General features: G+C 43.2%; 1 protein-coding gene across 2 annotated transcripts in view; it reads right to left on the bottom strand.

Annotated features, from left to right (window-relative positions):
• B3GNT3 (UDP-GlcNAc:betaGal beta-1,3-N-acetylglucosaminyltransferase 3) overlaps window positions 1-18,267 on the bottom strand; it is a 125,737-nt gene that overhangs the window by 31,006 nt on the left and 76,464 nt on the right. The window lies entirely within an intron of this gene.

Below are 18,267 nucleotides of genomic sequence, written 5' to 3'. Positions count from 1 at the left end.
TCCGGGAAGAAATCTGAGAGATGAAAAAAATCTTTGGGATTGATATACTCAAGGCTGGAAATCCCCTGAGAATGCTACTGATAAAACAAACCTGGCATCGGTTTTATTAGGCATTTTAATTTGCTTTTTATGTAATGCCTACCCCACTTAAAGTGGATCCAAGGTGAACTTTTACTCATTGCATAATTGTGTTCCTTTTTCTATTGTTTATAGGGCATTCCTCAAGCCAAATCCTTTTTTGTTTTTGTTTTAATACTCTAATTCCCTATAAACTAAATAAACCACGCCCACAGGTTTACAAAGAGCCTTGGCAGTAGCAAGGGCTCATGGGAGCTCAGTCTGGGCAGGAGGAGGAGGAGGGGTTACTAGCCATTGATTTCAGAGGTAGAGGGGATGAGGGAGGAGGGGGGATTATGTTTTTTTTTTGCTTAAGATACAGATAAGCCTGCCTCTGTGTAATGTTTACAAACAACATGGCTGCTGTCATTGTATCACAGGAAGAAATAATCATTTTCTATTAAAGCGGTTTGCAGCTAGATTTGCTGTGTAAACTATCTAAACTTTAGATAAGATATATAGACAAGTTACTTGTCATAGTTAGTTTTTCATCTCAGGTTCCGCTTAAACCCAACTGTGAACTTTCCACCTCCGAAAAGATCAGATAGTGCCCTGGATTCGAACCTGGTCCACTAAGCCACCGTGATTTATTATATACAGTTGTGCTCAGAAGTTTATATACCCTGGCAGAATTTATGATTTCTCAAATAATTTTCATAGAGTATGAATAATAACACAAAAACTTTTCTTTCATTCATGGTTAATGGTTGGCTGAAGCCATGTATTGTCAAACAACTGTGTTTGTTGTTTTTAAATCATAATCACTACACAAAGTACCTAAATGACCCGATCAGAAGTTTACATTCCCCAGTTCTACTGCATATTGAGGCTCTTTAGCTTCTCATACCATAAAGCTGCCCATTCTTCCTGGCAAAAAAAGCCTCCAGTTCTCATAAAATCCTGGGTTGCCTTGCAACTGCAAATCTCCTCAAAATGGCTCAATGATATTGAGGTCAGGAGACTGAGAGCGCCACTCCAAAACCTTTACTTTATGTTGCAGAAGCCAATAACAGGTGGACTTGGCCTTTTGTTTTAGATCATTATCATGTTGGAGTGTTCAAGTACATCGCATGCTCGGCTTCCTGGCTGATGAGTGCAAATCTTCCTCCAGTATTTTTCTGATAACTTACTGCATTCATATTGCCATCAATTCTAATCAAATTCCCTGTGCCTTTGTAGCTCACACGTCCCTAAAACATCAGTGATCCACCACCATGTTTCACAGTAGAGATGGTGCACCTTTCATCATAAGCCTTGTAGACTCCTCTCCAAATGCAGCATTTATAGTTGTGCCTAAAAAGTTTAATTTTAGGCTCATCACTTCAAATGACTTTGTGCCAGACAGGGTCGGATTTCTGGGAAGGCCACAAAGGTCATGGCTAGGGCGATAAAATCAGATAAGATCAGAAGGATGGCAGGACTTGGAGAGAGAAGAGGTCATATGTCAAAGTAAATCATCTCTTCTGGTCCCGCAGCGCAGCCAGCCAGCACCCTGCTCTGCACTAATAGCTGAATTCCAGAGTTCCCTAATCCCAGCATCTCTCTCTCACTTCCTGATGTGTTATAACAATCAGCATCTGCTGTCACCTGATGATCCATTCCTCTGTATGATGGACATACAAGTTGATGTGAGAAATACCAAGGATTTACATTACAAAGCAGATAGAACTAAGTTTCGCTGAGTTTTAATGCAGACATTCACAAACATCAGTGAGCTCTGCTAGTTTCTTCACCTTCTCTTTTACAGATGTGACACTGACCCCAGCAGCTGTTAACCACTTCCCGACCGCCGTATTGACAAATGGCGGCCGGGAAGTGGACCCCGCAAGGACCGCCGTATTGACGAATGACGGCGGTCCTTGTAGGGGCACATCCGTGACGCAATCCTCCGCCGGCGCCTGTCTCCGCTCACCCGCCGCAACATCCCGCCGGCCATACGGAAGCGCCGGCGGGATGTTACCCCGACGATCGCCGCATACAAAGTGTATAATACACTTTGTAATGTAAAGCAGTTGGCTGATGGTGTAATGGTTTAGGGCTCTGCCTCTGACACAGGAGACCAGGGTTCGAATCTTGGCTCTGCCTGTTCAGTAAGCCAGCACTAATTCAGTAGGAGACCTTTGGTAAGTCTCCCTTACACTGCTACTGCCAATAGAGCGCGCCCTAGTGGCTGCTGCTCTGCTCTGGCGCTTTGAGTCCGCAAGGAGAAAAGCGCAATATAAATGTTATTTGTCTTGTCTTATTTGTCTAATGTTTACAAAGTGTATTATACAGGCTGCCTCCTACCCTGGTGGTCCCAGTGTCCGAGGGACCACCAGGGCAGGCTGCATCCACCCTATGTCGCACCCAAGCACACTGATTTCTCCCCCCCCCCTGCCCCAGATCGCCCACAGCACCCCTCAGACCCCCCCCCCTGCCCACCCCCCAGACCCCTGTTTGCACCCAATCACCCCCCTAATCACCCATCAATCATTCCCTGTCACTATCTGTCAACGCTATTTTTTTTACCCCCCCCCCCCCCCTGATCACCCCCCACCCCTCAGATTCTCCCCAGAGCCCCCCCCCCCCTGTGTACTGTATGCATCTATCCCCCCTGATCACCTGTCAATCACCTGTCAATCACCCATCAATCACCCCCTGTCACTGCCACCCATCAATCAGCCCCTAACCTGCCCCTTGCGGGCAATCTGATCACCCACCCACACCAATAGATCGCCCGCAGATCCGACATCAGATCACCACCCAAGCGCAGTGTTTACATCTATTGTCTCCTCTAAACACCCACTAATTACCCATCAATCACCCCCTATCACCACCTGTCACTGTTACCCATCAGATCAGACCCTAATCTGCCCCTTGCGGGCACCCAATCACCCGCCTACACGCTCAGATTGCCCTCAGACCCCCCCCTTATCAATTCGCCAGGGCATTATTTACATCTGTCCTTCCCTGTAATAACCCACTGATCACCCATCAATCCCCCCCTATCACTGCCACCCATCAATCACCCCCTGTCACTGCCACCCATCAATAAGCCCCTAACCTGCCCCTTGCGGGCAATCTGATCACCCACCCACACCAATAGATCGCCCGCAGATCCGACATCAGATCACCTCCCAAGTGCAGTGTTTACATCTGTTCTCTCCTCCAAACACCCACTAATTACCCATCAATCACCCCCTGTCACTGCTACCCATCAGATTAGACCCCTATCTGCCCCTAGGGCACTCAATCACCCGCCCATACCCTCAGAACACCCTCAGACCCCAGCCCTGATCACCTCGCCAGTGCATTGCTTGCATCTATTCCCCCCTCTAATCACACCTTGAGACACCCATCAATCACCTCCTGTCACCCCCTAGCACACCTACCCATCAGATCAGGCCCTAATTTGCCCCGTGTGGGCTCCTGATCACTCGGCCAAACCCTCAGATCCCCCTCAGACCCCCTTCCGATCACCTCCCCAGTGCATTGATTGCATCTATTTTCCCCTCTAACCACCCCCTGAGACACCCATCAATCACCTCCTGTCACCCACTAGCACTCCTATCCATCAGATCAGGCCCAATACAGCCTGTCATCTAAAAGGCCACCCTGCTTATGACCGGTTCCACAAAATTCGCCCCCTCATAGACCACCTATCATCAAAATTTTCAGATGCTTATACCCCTGAACAGTCATTTTGAGACATTTGGTTTCCAGACTACTCACGGTTTTGGGCCCGTAAAATGCCAGGGCAGTATAGGAACCCCACAAACTGACCCCATTTTAGAAAAAAGACACCCCAATGTATTCTGTTAGGTGTATGACGAGTTCATAGAAGATTTTATTTTTTGTCAAAAGTTAGCGGAAATTGATTTTTGTTTTTTTTTCACAAAGTGTCATTTTTCACTAACTTGTGACAAAAAATAAAATCTTCTATGAACTCGCCATACACCTAACGGAATACCTTGGGGTGTCTTCTTTCTAAAATGGGGTCACTTGTGGGGTTCCTATACTGCCCTGGTATTTTAGGGGCCCTAAACCGTGAGGAAGAGTCTAGAAAACAAATGCCTCAAAATGACCTGTGATTAGGACGTTGGGCCCCTTAGCGCACCTAGGCTGCAAAAAAGTGTCACACATGTGGTATCGCCATACTCAGGAGAAGTAGCATAATGTGTTTTGGGGTGTATTTGTACACATACCCATGCTGGGTGGGAGAAATCTCTCTGTAAATGGACAATTGTGTGTAAAAAAAATCAAACAATTGTCATTTACAGAGATATTTCTCCCACCCAGCATGGGTATGTGTAAAAATACACCCCAAAACACATTATACTACTTTTCCTGAGTACGGCGGTACCACATATGTGGCACTTTTTTACACCCTAAGTACGCTAAGGGGCCCAAAGTCCAATGAGTACCTTTAGGATTTCACAGGTCATTTTGCGACATTTGGTTTCAAGACTACTCCTCACGGTTTAGGGCCCCTAAAATGCCAGGGCAGTATAGGAACCCCACAAATGACCCCATTCTAGAAAGAAGACACCCAAACATATTCCGTTAGGAGTATGGTGAGTTCATAGAAGATTTTATTTTTTGTCACAAGTTAGCGGAAAATGACACTTTGTGAAAAAAAACAATTAAAATCAATTTCCGCTAACTTGTGACAAAAAAATAAAAACTTCTATGAACTCACCATACTCCTAACGAAATACCTTGGGGTGTCTTCTTTCTAAAATGGGGTCATTAGTGGGGTTCCTATACTGCCCTGGCATTTTAGGGGCCCTAAACCGTGAGGAGTAGTCTTGAAACAAAAATGACCTGTGAAATGCTAAAGGTACTCATTGGACTTTGGGCCCCTTAGCGCAGTTAGGCTGCAAAAAAGTGCCAATCATGTGGTATCGCCGTACTCAGGAGAAGTAGTATAATGTGTTTTGGGGTGTATTTTTACACATACCCATGCTGGGTGGGAGAAATACCTCTGTAAATGACAATCTTTTGATTTTTGTACATACAATTGTCCATTTACAGAGTTATTTCTCCCACTCAGCATGGGTATGTGTAAAAATACACCCCAAAACACATTGTACTACTTCTCCCAAGTACGGCGATACCACATGTGTAGAACTTTTTTGCACTCTAACTGCGCTAAGGGGCCCAAAGTCCAATGAGTACCTTTAGGATTTCACAGGTCATTTTGAGAAATTTTGTTTCAAGACTACTCCTCACGGTTTAGGGCCCCTAAAATGCCAGGACAGTATAGGAACCCCAGAAATGACTCCATTTTAGAAAGAAGACACCCCAAGGTATTCTGTTAGTAGTACGGTGAGTTCATAGAAGATTTAATTTTTTGTCACAAGTTAGCGGAAATTGATTTTCATTGTTTCATTTTCATTCATTGTGTCATTTTTCGCTAACTTGTGACAAAAAATAAAATCTTCTATGAACTCACCGTACTACTAACGGAATACCTTGGGGTGTCTTCTTTCTAAAATGGAGTAATTTGTGGGGTTTCTATACTGTCCTGGCATTTTAGGGGCCCTAAACCGTGAGGAGTAGTCTTGAAATGAAATTTCTCAAAATGACCTGTGAAATCCTAAAGGTACTCATTGGACTTTGGGCCCCTTAGCGCAGTTAGGGTGCAAAAAAGTGCCACACATGTGGTATCGCCGTACTCAGGAGAAGTAGTATAATGTGTTTTGGGGTGTATTTTTACACATACCCATGCTGAGTGGGAGAAAGATCTCTGTAAATGGACAATTGTGTGTAAAAAAATATAAAAAATTGTCATTTACAGAGATATTTCTCCCACCCAGCATAGGTATGTGTAAAAATACACCCCAAAACACATTATACTACTTCTCCTGAGTACGGCAATACCACATGTGTGGCACTTTTTTGCAGCCTAACTGCGCTAAGGGGCCCAAAGTCCAATGAGCACCTTTAGGCTTTACAGGGGTGCTTACAAATTAGCACCCCCCAAAATGCGAGGACAGTAAACACACCCCACAAATGACCCCATTTTGGAAAGTAGACACTTCAAAGTATTCAGAGAGGGGCATGGTGAGTCCGTGGCAGATTTCATTTTTTTTGTTGCAAGTTAGAAGAAATGGAAACTTTTTTTTTTTTTTCTCACAAAGTGTCATTTTCCGCTTACTTGTGACAAAAATTAATATCTTCTATGAACTCACTATGCCTCTCAGTGAATACTTTGGGATGTCTTCTTTCCAAAATGGGGTCATTTGGGGGGTATTTATACTATCCTGGAATTCTAGCCCCTCATGAAACATGTCAGGTGGTCAGAAAAGTCATAGATGCTTGAAAATGGGAAAATTCACTTTTTGCGCCATAGTTTGTAAACGCTATAACTTTTACCCAAACCAATAAATATACACTGAATGGGTTTTTTTTTATCAAAAACATGTTTGTCCACATTTTTCGCGCTGCATGTATACAGAAATTTTACTTTATTTGAAAAATGTCAGCACAGAAAGTTAAAAAAAAAAATAATTTTTTTGCCAAAATTCATGTCTTTTTTGATGAATATAATAAAAAGTAAAAATCGCAGGAGCAATCAAATAGCACCAAAAGAAAGCTTTATTAGTGACAAGAAAAGGAGCCAAAATTAATTTAGGTGGTAGGTTGTATGAGCGAGCAATAAACAGTGAAAGCTGCAGTGGTCTGAATGGAAAAAAAGTGGCCAGTCCTTAAGGGGGGTAAAGCCCCCGGTCCTCAAGTGGTTAATTACACTCTTATCTAACCCTAATTTATGACTGTTTCTCTTTTGTTTTTTTCTTCCTAGCCAGCAGTGATCTCTTGTCTGCTTCAGTTAACTCTTTCCTGATTCATTTTCTGTCCTGCTCCTACCATCTATGAGAACTGCCAGAATAAAAATGTAGTTTGCTTACCTTTCATTGCTAAACTGTCACCTGAGCTGTTACTACCTCTATGCTAGTGTGTATGGTTTGGCATCCTTTTACTTTCCTGTAGCAGTAGAGCATTGTACCATCAAAGACATCAGTGAAAACAGAGAGTTTTGAATGAGGATGATACCATTTATTTGTTTAAAAGAAAAAGATCAAGCTTTCTGCTAATACGCCTTCTTCAGACTTTGTTCCTGTATACTGTCAGTATGTCAGAGCACACCACCATATGTACATTCAGCATTCAAAAGAGATACATAGATTTTTCAGCAAATATAAATAAATGTCATTCAGATGCTTTAAAGTGGAGCTGAACTTTTGCACAGGACAGAGGGAAAACATAGAGAATTGCACCCTGTATGTATTTAGATAGCCTGTCTAATTCCCCCTCATCTGTATCTAATCACAAGTTGTAATTTGATTTTTACCCTGTGTCACCTGACTGCCACAACATCTAAGCTTATTTGAAAGCACAGGATGTTAACAATATATGTCTGCTTCCATGAAAGCAGGAAGTGGACACACTGCAGATTTATTTCAGGATTTGTACCAGCTGTAACAAATAAATGTTTTTCTTTAAAGGTTATGTTTTTGCATATCTTTTAGAGCAGAGAGGAAGTTCTGAGTTCAGGTCCACTATAATTACAACAGAACATCCAAAGTGGGTCTTGACAGGATGTTTGCTACTTACCTGTTCTCTGTTTTGGATGGGCTTCTCTCCATTGCACTGCCCTGCCACCTGTTTGTGGCTCCAACTGCAGCCAGTCGCACAGAGGACAAAGAAGCAGCACATGCTCTGGCCACTCGCGCTCCCCTTAATTTCTCGCTCCTGTCCAGATGTGCACAGCAACTGAGGCTGATACAGTGTTATACATTCTTGACAAGTACATACATCAGCGTCATTTCTCAAGTATGCATGCCCAGAACACTATCGGCTGCTGTGCACATTCGGGCAGGAGCGCAAATTACAGGAATTATTTGTTGAATGGGGGCAGAGCAACACAACTGAAATGAGCCCATTCAAACCAGTGATCGCTAGTCAGAGTGTTGGACAGAATGTTTTTTGGTTGTGGTGGCGGAGGGGGGGGGGGGGGGGGGGGAATTGGTGACAGCAGGCCTAGGGCACTGGAAAGTACAAATCCGGCCCTGGTGCCAGAAAGTTTGAAGCGTGTCTCTAAACTGTTTGGCATATTGTAAGCAGAATACTTTGTGGCATTTGTGTAGAATGGCTTTCTTCTGGCAACTTGACCATGCAGCCCATCTCTCTTCGAGTGCCTCCTTATTGTGCATCTTAAAACTGCCACACCACATTGTTCAGAGAGTCCTGTATTTCACCTGAAATTATTTGTGGGGTTTTCCTTGCATCCCAAACAGTTTTTCTGGATGTTGTGACTGAAATTTTAGTTGGTCTACCTGACCGTGGGTTGGGTGCAACAGAACCCATAATTTTTCACTTCTTAATTAGAGATTGAACACTGCTGATTGGCATTCTGAATTCCTATTATATATTTCCTATTATAGAGGAAATATATAATTATATATATATAATTCATATAATTATATATATAATTAAGTTTTTTGAGTTTGACTACCTTTTCCCACAGATCCTTTGGCATTTCTTTTGCCTTCTCTGTGACTAAGAATTCAAAAACATCAGTGCAGCACTGGATGAAAAATGGAAGGGTCTGTCTGGAGTTCAGAAACTCATTGACCTTTTATACACACCCACTAATTGCAGATAAACAATTCACAGATGAAGATAGTTACCTTTAATAACTATTGCGTCAATTTGTGTGCATGTTATCAGGCCAAATCACCAGGGTATGTAAACCTTTTGATCAGGGTCATCTGGGTAATTTGTGTAATGATTATGATTTAAAACCATTAACCATGAGTGGAAGAGACATTTTTGTGCATGTGCATATACAAATATATACATTTTATTTATGGTAGGCCTTTTTCAAAAACGAGTAGTAGAGTTACCTCCAGCCCACGCGCGCTCCCATGATCACCCGTGTGCACTCACATCCTGCACACTCATTGACTGACACGGGCACAGATTCCTGGCCTTTTATTATATATACTAGTAGAAAGACCTGCCCGTTAAGAAATGGGTGCTAGGCCACAACTGCGCCCTTCCTCCCGCACAGTTAAGGGCCACAGACGCACACTGCCACAAACCTCACGTGGGCACATATGGTCGCGTGTGCCCGTCCATGACCGCTGCCTGAAGTCTGCCCATGTGTCACACATGAGCACCAGCCAAAATGGACAAATAAGGACTCAGGGACATGGGTTTTATTATGTAGGATATATAATTATAATACACACACACATACAGAGAGGGAGAGAAACTTTTGTGCAGCCAATGATCCACTTATGCACTTTGAAACACTCCCTTATGGTTAAATGGGGGTTAGTGAATAGCATGGTGGCGTAGACGTTAGCGCTATTGCCTTGCAGCGTTGGATTCCCGGTTTGAATCCCAGCCAGGGCAACATTTGCAAGGAGTTTGTATGTTCTCCCCGTGTCTGTGTGGGTTTCCTCCGGCACTCTGGTTACCTCCCACATCCCAAAAACATACAGATAATTGATTTGGGTTCCCCCTAAATTGGCCCTAGACTACGATACACGCATTATACGATACATACATAGCTGTATTGAAGCTGCTGGGTTACAGTGTAATAAAACCGCCAGTAAAACATTCTAAACATACACTGAGATTTTCATTAAAGAGTTAAGCCGTGCATACATGGCTCATTTTATGCACCGGATCGAGCCAGCGGCTCGATGCCGGCGCATCCCCGCTTGTCCGCGCGTGCGTGCGGATCGATTGCCGCTCGTCCCCGTCGGCGCTTCCTTATCACCGCTCGATTCGCTGCCATTGTCCGCCGGCAGGAATCGAGTGGGCGCGGGTCGAGCGGCATGATCGGGCCAGCTGAATATTATCAGCTGGCCGAATCAGCTGGTCGATACACGGTACAGAAGCGTACCGTGTATCCCCAGCATTAGGGCCTATTTCCACTAGTGCCGAATTCAGCATGAATCTACAGCATTTCCCCGCAGGCAGGAGGGGTGGGGAAACTTTGCCTATCTTTCCCATGGCTTTGCTGTCCAGATCGCACTGCTGCCTGTAGGAATCTGGACGGCATGCTGCAGATTTCTGCAGCACACAGCCAAATTACTATAGTCGTGCATGGCACAGCTTAGTGATTCGGGCTGTGTCTTCCCAGCACAACAGACAGGAGCCGCGGCTGATTTGGAAACGGCCACAGCTGCCAGTGGAAACAGGCCTTTATGGTAATGCAAAAAGCTTAGATTGTCAGGGCCATAGGAAGGAGTTATGTTTAAATCTACATATAATGAGTGACTTTTATCGAAGGGCATTTCACACAGACTAGCTGTGCTTCAGCACATTTCAAGGACTTGGAGTGAATACCGAGTTTAGTAGTCATGTTTATTTCACAAACAGACTTTGTAACTAGGCATCTATAGCCATGCAACACTAAAAGATATGAACATAATCTAAACCAGAAGTGCCCACACTTTTTCGGCTTGTGAGCTACTTTAAAAAATTAGCACGTCAAAGGATCTACCTATGTACAATTTAAGGAGCACACTTGTATATACAGAATGGAAAATGTAGTGGGGTTGGGATCTACCGATCTACAGGTAGATCGTGATCTACCTAATGGCCCCCCTGATCTAAACTTTCATGCAGCAACATCCTTGTATGTCCACAATGCTAATGTGAAAATCAGTGAATCGATTTTTATGTACTCAAATAAAGTGGCCCACCTGTGTTTGATTACTTTTCTTACCTAATTTTGAATATTTTTCCACTAGCTACATTTTTGGAATATTCATAAAGAAAATTGAATAACCCAGTAGACAAATAAAATCACAAAATAACTATTTGCTTTTGTGCACAAGTATTATTGTCTGTTTACAAATCACAAGTTCCCAAAGTACAGTTTAGCTGCACTGAATGCTACCATTGTAATGTATTGCATAACTGCTGTATTTATATATTACAATGTATCCAGTGACAACGTGTCTTCTCCTGTGAACACTTTTAGTTTGTATTCAAATGCACTGCTAGCAGTGTTAATATTTTCTTGTTTTTTTTTACTACAGCTACTATTGTAAACACTTCCTCAAGTTGGGCTACAGTGCTAAGCTTCCAACTGAAGACAAAAGTGTTGTGTTTAACTGTTTGAATGCTGTTCTGCTCCCAGTGTTTTTTTCTGGTAGTACTTTTTTTTGCTGTAGAGAATATTTTAGAGCAAAGAAGAAATGCTGAGTTTTATACCACTTTAACCAGTTCGGCCTATCTGGACGAGTTTCCTCGTCCAGATAGGCACTGCTACTTTCCCTGCGTGGTGCGCGTGATCGGGCGCGCGCCCGTGCGCGCACCCGCTGCCCGCCGCTAGCCCCCCGATCAGTGAATGGGAATATAATTACCATTCACCGATCTAACTTCCCCACAGAAATACCGACGCTTTCTCTCCAGAGAGCGCGGTATTTCTGCCCCCAGGAAACTTTTCCCCAGCAATTTAGTTCCTGGATGCGAGATTGTTCGCATCCAGGACTTTTTTCACTGTGGCCAAATAGTAAACTGCACCCACATACATTTTTGATAAAAAAAAAATATAATTTTACATTTAAAATTAGCAGTTTCCCTCCCACACCAAAAATTACCCACATACACTTTTTTATTTTAAAAAAAAAAATACAATTAAAAAAACAACAACAACATAAATAGTTACCCAAGGGTCTGAACTTTTTAATTATGCACGTCAAGAGAATATGTTATTATATTATTTAAAATTATAAGCTTATAAATAGTGATGGACGCAAATTGAAAAAATGCACCTTTATTTCTAAATGAAATATCAGCACCATAAATTGTGATAGGGACATTGTTTAAATGGTGTAAGAACCGGGACATATGGGCAAATAAAATACATGCGTTTTAATTACGGTAGCGTATATTAATTTCAAACTATAATGGCCAAAAACTGAGAAATAATGAATTTTTTCCGTTTTTTTCTTATTCTTCCTGTTAAAATGCATTTACAGTAAAGTGGCTCTTAGCAAAATGTACCCCCCAAAGAAAGCCTAATTGGTGGCGGAAAAAAGAAGATATAGATCAATTCATTGTGATAAGTAGCAATAAAGTTATAGGCGAATGAATGGGAGGTGAACGTTGCTCGGATGCATGAGATTTTCGGCACTGCGGCGCTGAACCGGTTAAGAAGAAATGATACTTGAAATGCGTAAAAAGGTCCAACCATTTATAATACTACCAGGGTTATAAAAAAATAGAGCTTCAGTATGTACTATGTACTGAATCTGTTTTCCAGTACCAGTATTTAGGACAGACTGAGTCAATGTAGAAATGTGTTCTATTCGATGGACCACACCTTTCCTGATTTAGTATCATCAATTAATTTGAGCTGTGCCAAAAATGTGTGATGGCCTCGCTTCTTGAGGACTGGAGTTCGACATCTCTGATCTAAAACCAAAACTTCAAGCTGAGGCAATTTTGGTTCTTAAAGAGACTCTGTAACATTAAAAAGATCCCCTGGGGGGTACTCACCTCGGGTGGGGGAAGCCTCCGGATCCTAATGAGGCTTCCCACGCCGTCCTCTGTCCCACGGGGGTCTCTCCGCAGCCCTCCGAACAGCCGGCGACTGTGCCGACTGTTAGTTTAATATTTACCTTTGCTGGCTCCAGCGGGGGGCGCTGTGGAGGCTTTCCGTTCCGAACTACACGGAAATACCCGATCTCAGTCGGGTCCGCTCTACTGCGCAGGCGCCGGAAACTTGCGCCTGCGCAGTAGAGCAGACCCGACGGCGATCGGGTATTTCCGTGTAGTTCGGAGCCGACAGCCGTCAGAGCGCCTGCGCTGGAGCCAGGAAGGTAAATAATGACGTCACCGCTGCCCGGACTCCACGGAGGGCTGCAGCGAGACCCCTGACGGATGGAGGACGGCGTGGGAAGCCTCATTAGGATCCGGAGGCTTCCCCCACCCGAGGTGAGTACCCCCCAGGGGATCTTTTTATGTTACAGATCCTCTTTAACCTGCATATTCAGTAGTGAATAGAGATGGCCCGAACTGTTCGCAGGCGAATCTCTATGGGGGCAGTACTACTTCCGGGTCGCTATGACCTGGAGTAGTACGGCTGCGCTGGCCCATTGGCTAGCACTCATGACGTCACGCACATGCGCAGAAAGTGCCCGGCAACAGGAGCGCGATCTAGGACGCGCACCGCCGGGCCAGCGCAGCCGTACTACTCCGGGTCATAGCGACCCGAAAGTAGTACAAGTGAGGAGTTCGCCGACATCTCTAGTAGTGAAGCATCGTGGGAGACATCATATGCTAACTCTAACCGGAATTATAGCAAATACTTTCCGTTTTAAGAAAGCAAACTGATATATCTGGTAATCTACCTGTTGACCGTCCCACTGAGGTGAGAGCCAACAAGTGACCACATGTCTTCACCAGAGCACTCTCAAGGAACGATAGGCTTTGCTGCTTAGTGCCCACCAGGTCGCACTCAAAGTAACCTTAACAGTGGTAGAGAGAACAGGCGACACCACGTTGAGGAGAATATTCGTAAGCAATCATGAACAAGAAACAATTCGGGTCGAGGCAGGCAGCAGACAATCGTGAACGGGAACAAGGCAAGTCACTACCAAGGGAAGCAGATCAAGAGTAGTCCAAAAAGCTGGGTCAATAAACAGGAATCTCCCAATAACGCTGTCTAGCAATCACATGACAGAGGAATCAGCTCTGGTGTTCAGGTGCACTTTAATTAGCCCTGGCACTTAGAATCTGGCATGCAATACGCGTGCCACCCTATGCGCACGCGAACATAAAGAAAAAGCCCTAAGCGCACGGACCCAGAAGTCCGCATCACGCAATTGCCGCGTATGCCCGCCCCAAACCTTCTTCATTTTTTTAATAACTCCATTGCTTAATTATGACAATTATTATTGCTTTCTTTAAATTAATATTCCTCTTATTAAAATGTTACAAATGTACAATGAGAAGTTTGGGTCACATTTTTGGAAAGAGCAATTCCTTAAAAATATGAAGTTTCTTACAGTGCAGGACTGAAGTCTGTTAACAGCATAAATCAAGTAGAAATGTACTATGCTGACATGCATGTTTCCATACTCGCATTTGTTTCCATAAAAAACAGAATAGTCATATGCTCTCTACCATGAGCAATTCTCCCCAGCTGTTAAAACAAACTGCTCACTTAACATGTATGCTGACAAAAAACCTGGAAGGTTACGCTACACTTGAGTTTAATTACTACTTATTTAATTAATAACACCAGATGTGGACTATGCTAGATATGTTTTTAGTTGTCTGTGGTGACACATCAGGTCTGCTTTCCTTGCAAACTGGAATTTTAACGCAGGATTGAACTTTATCCCAATCAGTAGCCGATACTCCCTTCCCACAAGTAATCTTAACCTTTTCTCAAATAGATTATCAGTGACATCTGATATTGTGAGAAAACCCCTTTCACAGTATGATATCAGGGCCGTGGTCCTGACACTTTTCTGTCTGTGAACCTCGTTGCATTGTGGGAAATAACTGTTTCCAAGCACCAAGCAAGCAGTATCCCCTATCTCCCTCTGTGCATGGACCTCTCAGTAAAATTTTGCAGAGATTACCTAACAGGACTAAAGATGTTGCCACTAGGGAAGGCCTGAACTGTTCGCTGGCGGACAGTTCCCAGCCAATATTGGCTGTTCGCATCTGTACGCGAACATATGGCGTGTCCGAAGCACCCCCTATACATTATATTGGAGCCAAAAATTGAGTCAGCAGACACATGGCAGCCACTCAGCTATCCCTGCCTCCTGGATCCCCCCCCCCCCCACCACCACCACCTATCAAAAAGCCAGCACAGCAGCCATTTTGCAGTCTGTGTTTGGCTCCTGTGCTAGGCAGATCAGGGAGAGTGTGCTGCTGACAGGGAAAGCGTTAGTTAGGCCTGTGTTGTGTGTCCCCAGTGCAGATTCTTTCTGCACCATAGTGTCCCGAACAACTAACAGCCCTTCTTAGGGCTGGTACATTGTTTTTCTTGCTATTGTATTGCTGTTCTGTGTGTCCAGTGCACAAATATGCTGTTGGAGAGAGGTCTACCGGTCCTAGTAGTGCACTGACTAGATAACCCAATAATACTTCACCACCACTACTGCCACTTAATATCCACTACTGCCCTGTATAAGGCCCCACTGTCAGGGCCTATATTTTGAGCTGATTGTTGCAAATAGCATAAACCTGTCACCTGACCTGCGTGAAGTGACAAACAGCTCCTCCCTGGCAGAGTTTTTTTTTTTTTTTTTATATTGTAAAAAAAAAAAATGACAGGCAGGGGCAAGCCACACCGGAGGGGTCGTAGGAGTCACACTACTGTGATTTCCTGTGGCCCTAGCATGTTCCCCAGTGTTCAGTGGCCACGTATCTTGAACCTTGAACACAAAATGCCACAGAAGTAGTTGACTGGCCTGCACAGCAGCACACCGCATCTTCTAACGCTTCTGCTAAAAACCTTGCTGCAACATTCTCATCCTCCTCTGATATGGGCACTCCACAACGTCACTGAACAACCTCAACCCAATCATGGGGCTGGAAAACTCCAATCGCCTGCACTCCCACAAACGTGCGCACCAGCACACAAGATTCCCGCCAAGAGGACTAACGTTTACATTCTGGAGATGTCAACTAGTAAAAACAATAAATCGCTCACCTGACATTATCACTAAAGCTCTTTGCGGTTGTTGGCAGTTCGGTAAATGTGGCTTTTCATCTGTCAGTGTGAACTGTGCCTACATTACCTGATCGATGTGTACACACACCGGACATTTTAAAGCACTTTATTCCACAAATTTAGGAATGTAATTTGTGATTGGCCTCTTTCATGAAGGAGACTGAATTGCACGCTTGTCTGTCTGCAGCTAAACGGCAGCGGTTGTAACTCCATGGGATTGTGGAACACGCTGTGTCATCACTCTGTAGCATAAACCCATAGGATGTTGCACCTGAGCACGGCAGCAGAACTGCTCAGATGTGACTTGTTATGGCTGCCTCTCCACTGCCCATGTTGATTACAAGCAAGCACCTAACCTGTGCACCTGACAGGCGGCAAATCCACTGCCTTTATCCAATGTGATAGAGGCATTAAGGTGGCCACACACGATACAATAAAATGATCAGATTTTACAGTAATTCGATAAAAACGATCGTATCTCTCGAAACAATCGAAAGCTTTTTTTTCATTCGACTGAAAAATCCGATCGGATTTCCCATTTTTTTCGATTTAAATCGATCCGGAATGCCAGATATTTCTCTTCAATTTCTACTTAAGATTGTATGGTGTGTGTTGGATTGTTAATTTATTAATATACACACCCTAGCAATTTTCTCTGCGTTTCCAATCAGTTTTATCATAATTGAGGAAAAAATTGAACATATATGTGTGGTACATTGGTCATATTTTTGAAATGTTACAATCAGTCAGAAAAATTGATTGCAATTCTTAAATTGAACAGATATTTAAAAAATTGTATAGTGTGTGGCCACCTTTAGTGATGGGGAAAACACGACTGGTGCAATCTGAACAATAAAAATGTCTCCCGCTCATGGATTCTGCATGGTGTGCCCAACTGGAGGTGTGATAAAGGTAGGATTGTAGGCGTGGTGGATCAGCTTATGACATTAATACGACAATCGCAAATATGGCTGTGTAGGCAGTAAATGGTGGGACATGCACTCCTCAATCAAATAATTATCAAAAGCAATTATATATCAAAATCATATCAAATTTTATTAATTACTGAAAAAAGAAATGAAAAAATGAAAATAAAATAAAAATAAAAAAATCTTTAAAAATTACATGGGATGGCCACCCCGTCACGACACCCACATCAATCACCACAAATACACCACACTCACACGCCGGCAGCTATCGATCTTAGCAGTTTTCCTAGCAAGAAGCAACAGAGTTCTAGCGTCAGCTCTTGCGTGGTTATGAGATGTATTGTTGTCAGCAACACAGCAAGAGAGGAAGCGAATCAGTCATTTACATGCAGGGGACATAGCTGATATTCATCCAGTTCAGTCCAGCAATATGGATGAATCAATGATCTCCTTGTTAGTCAAGCGGTATTAGTAAAGCAGCATCAAGACATTAATACATTGGTTACTGAAAAAGAAGTTAGTGTAAAAGAAATGAGACACCAAGAAAAATGTACTGATCTTAAAGAGAAACTCCGACCAAGAATTGAACTTTATCCCAATCAGTAGCTGATACCCACTTTTACATGAAAAATATAATGATTTTCACAAACAGACCATCAGGGGGCGCTGTATGACTGATTTTGTGCTGAAACCCCTCCCACAAGAGGCTCTGGTACCGTACGGTACTCTGGGCAAACTGCCACAATGTAACAATGACACACACAGGAAATGGCTGTTTATAGCTGTCTGTTAAAGCCAGAACAGCTACATAATCTGCCCACAGTAACAATGTCACCATGTAATACATGTCAGAATGTGAATCTGGGAGAGGAAAGATTTTACAATGAGCAAACTCTGACTAAATCATGTATACATAATTATTGTAAAAATTAAGCACCTTTTTATATTAAATTATTTTCACTGGAGTTCCTCTTTAAAGAGGAACTGTAGTGAAAAAGACATAATGGATAAAATTGCTTATTTTTTACAATACTAATTTATAGCTTATTTAATCAGTGCTTGCCCATTGTGAAATCTTTCCTCCTCCCTGATTTAGATTGTGAAATTTATCACAGGTGATGACATCTTTAGTCCTGTCAGGTTATCTGTACGGAATGTTAGTTTAACGAAAGTTCTAGGCACAGAGGGAGATACTGATTGCTTGGCATTTGGAAAAAGATGTCATTTCCCACAATGCAACGGGGTTCACAGACTGCAAACTGTCAGGACCTTGGTCATGACATCACACTGTGGGAGGGGTTTCGCCACAATATCCACCATACAGACCCCACTGATAATCTACTCCAGAAAAAGGTAGAGATTTCTTGTGGGAAAGGCGGTATCCACTGCTGATTGTGATGAAGTTCAATCCTTGGTTAAAGTTACTCTAGTTTGATGAACTTTGGAAAGCCTTAATAAAATATGTCAGAGCTACATAAGAGTAAAATAATAATTGTCAAACTTACATCAACTTATCAG

Source organism: Hyperolius riggenbachi, chromosome 1 (genome assembly GCF_040937935.1).
Source record: "Hyperolius riggenbachi isolate aHypRig1 chromosome 1, aHypRig1.pri, whole genome shotgun sequence".
Lineage (NCBI taxonomy): Eukaryota > Metazoa > Chordata > Amphibia > Anura > Hyperoliidae > Hyperolius > Hyperolius riggenbachi.
Note: the sequence above shows the minus strand (reverse complement) of the source record. Positions and strands in the feature narration are given on the sequence as shown.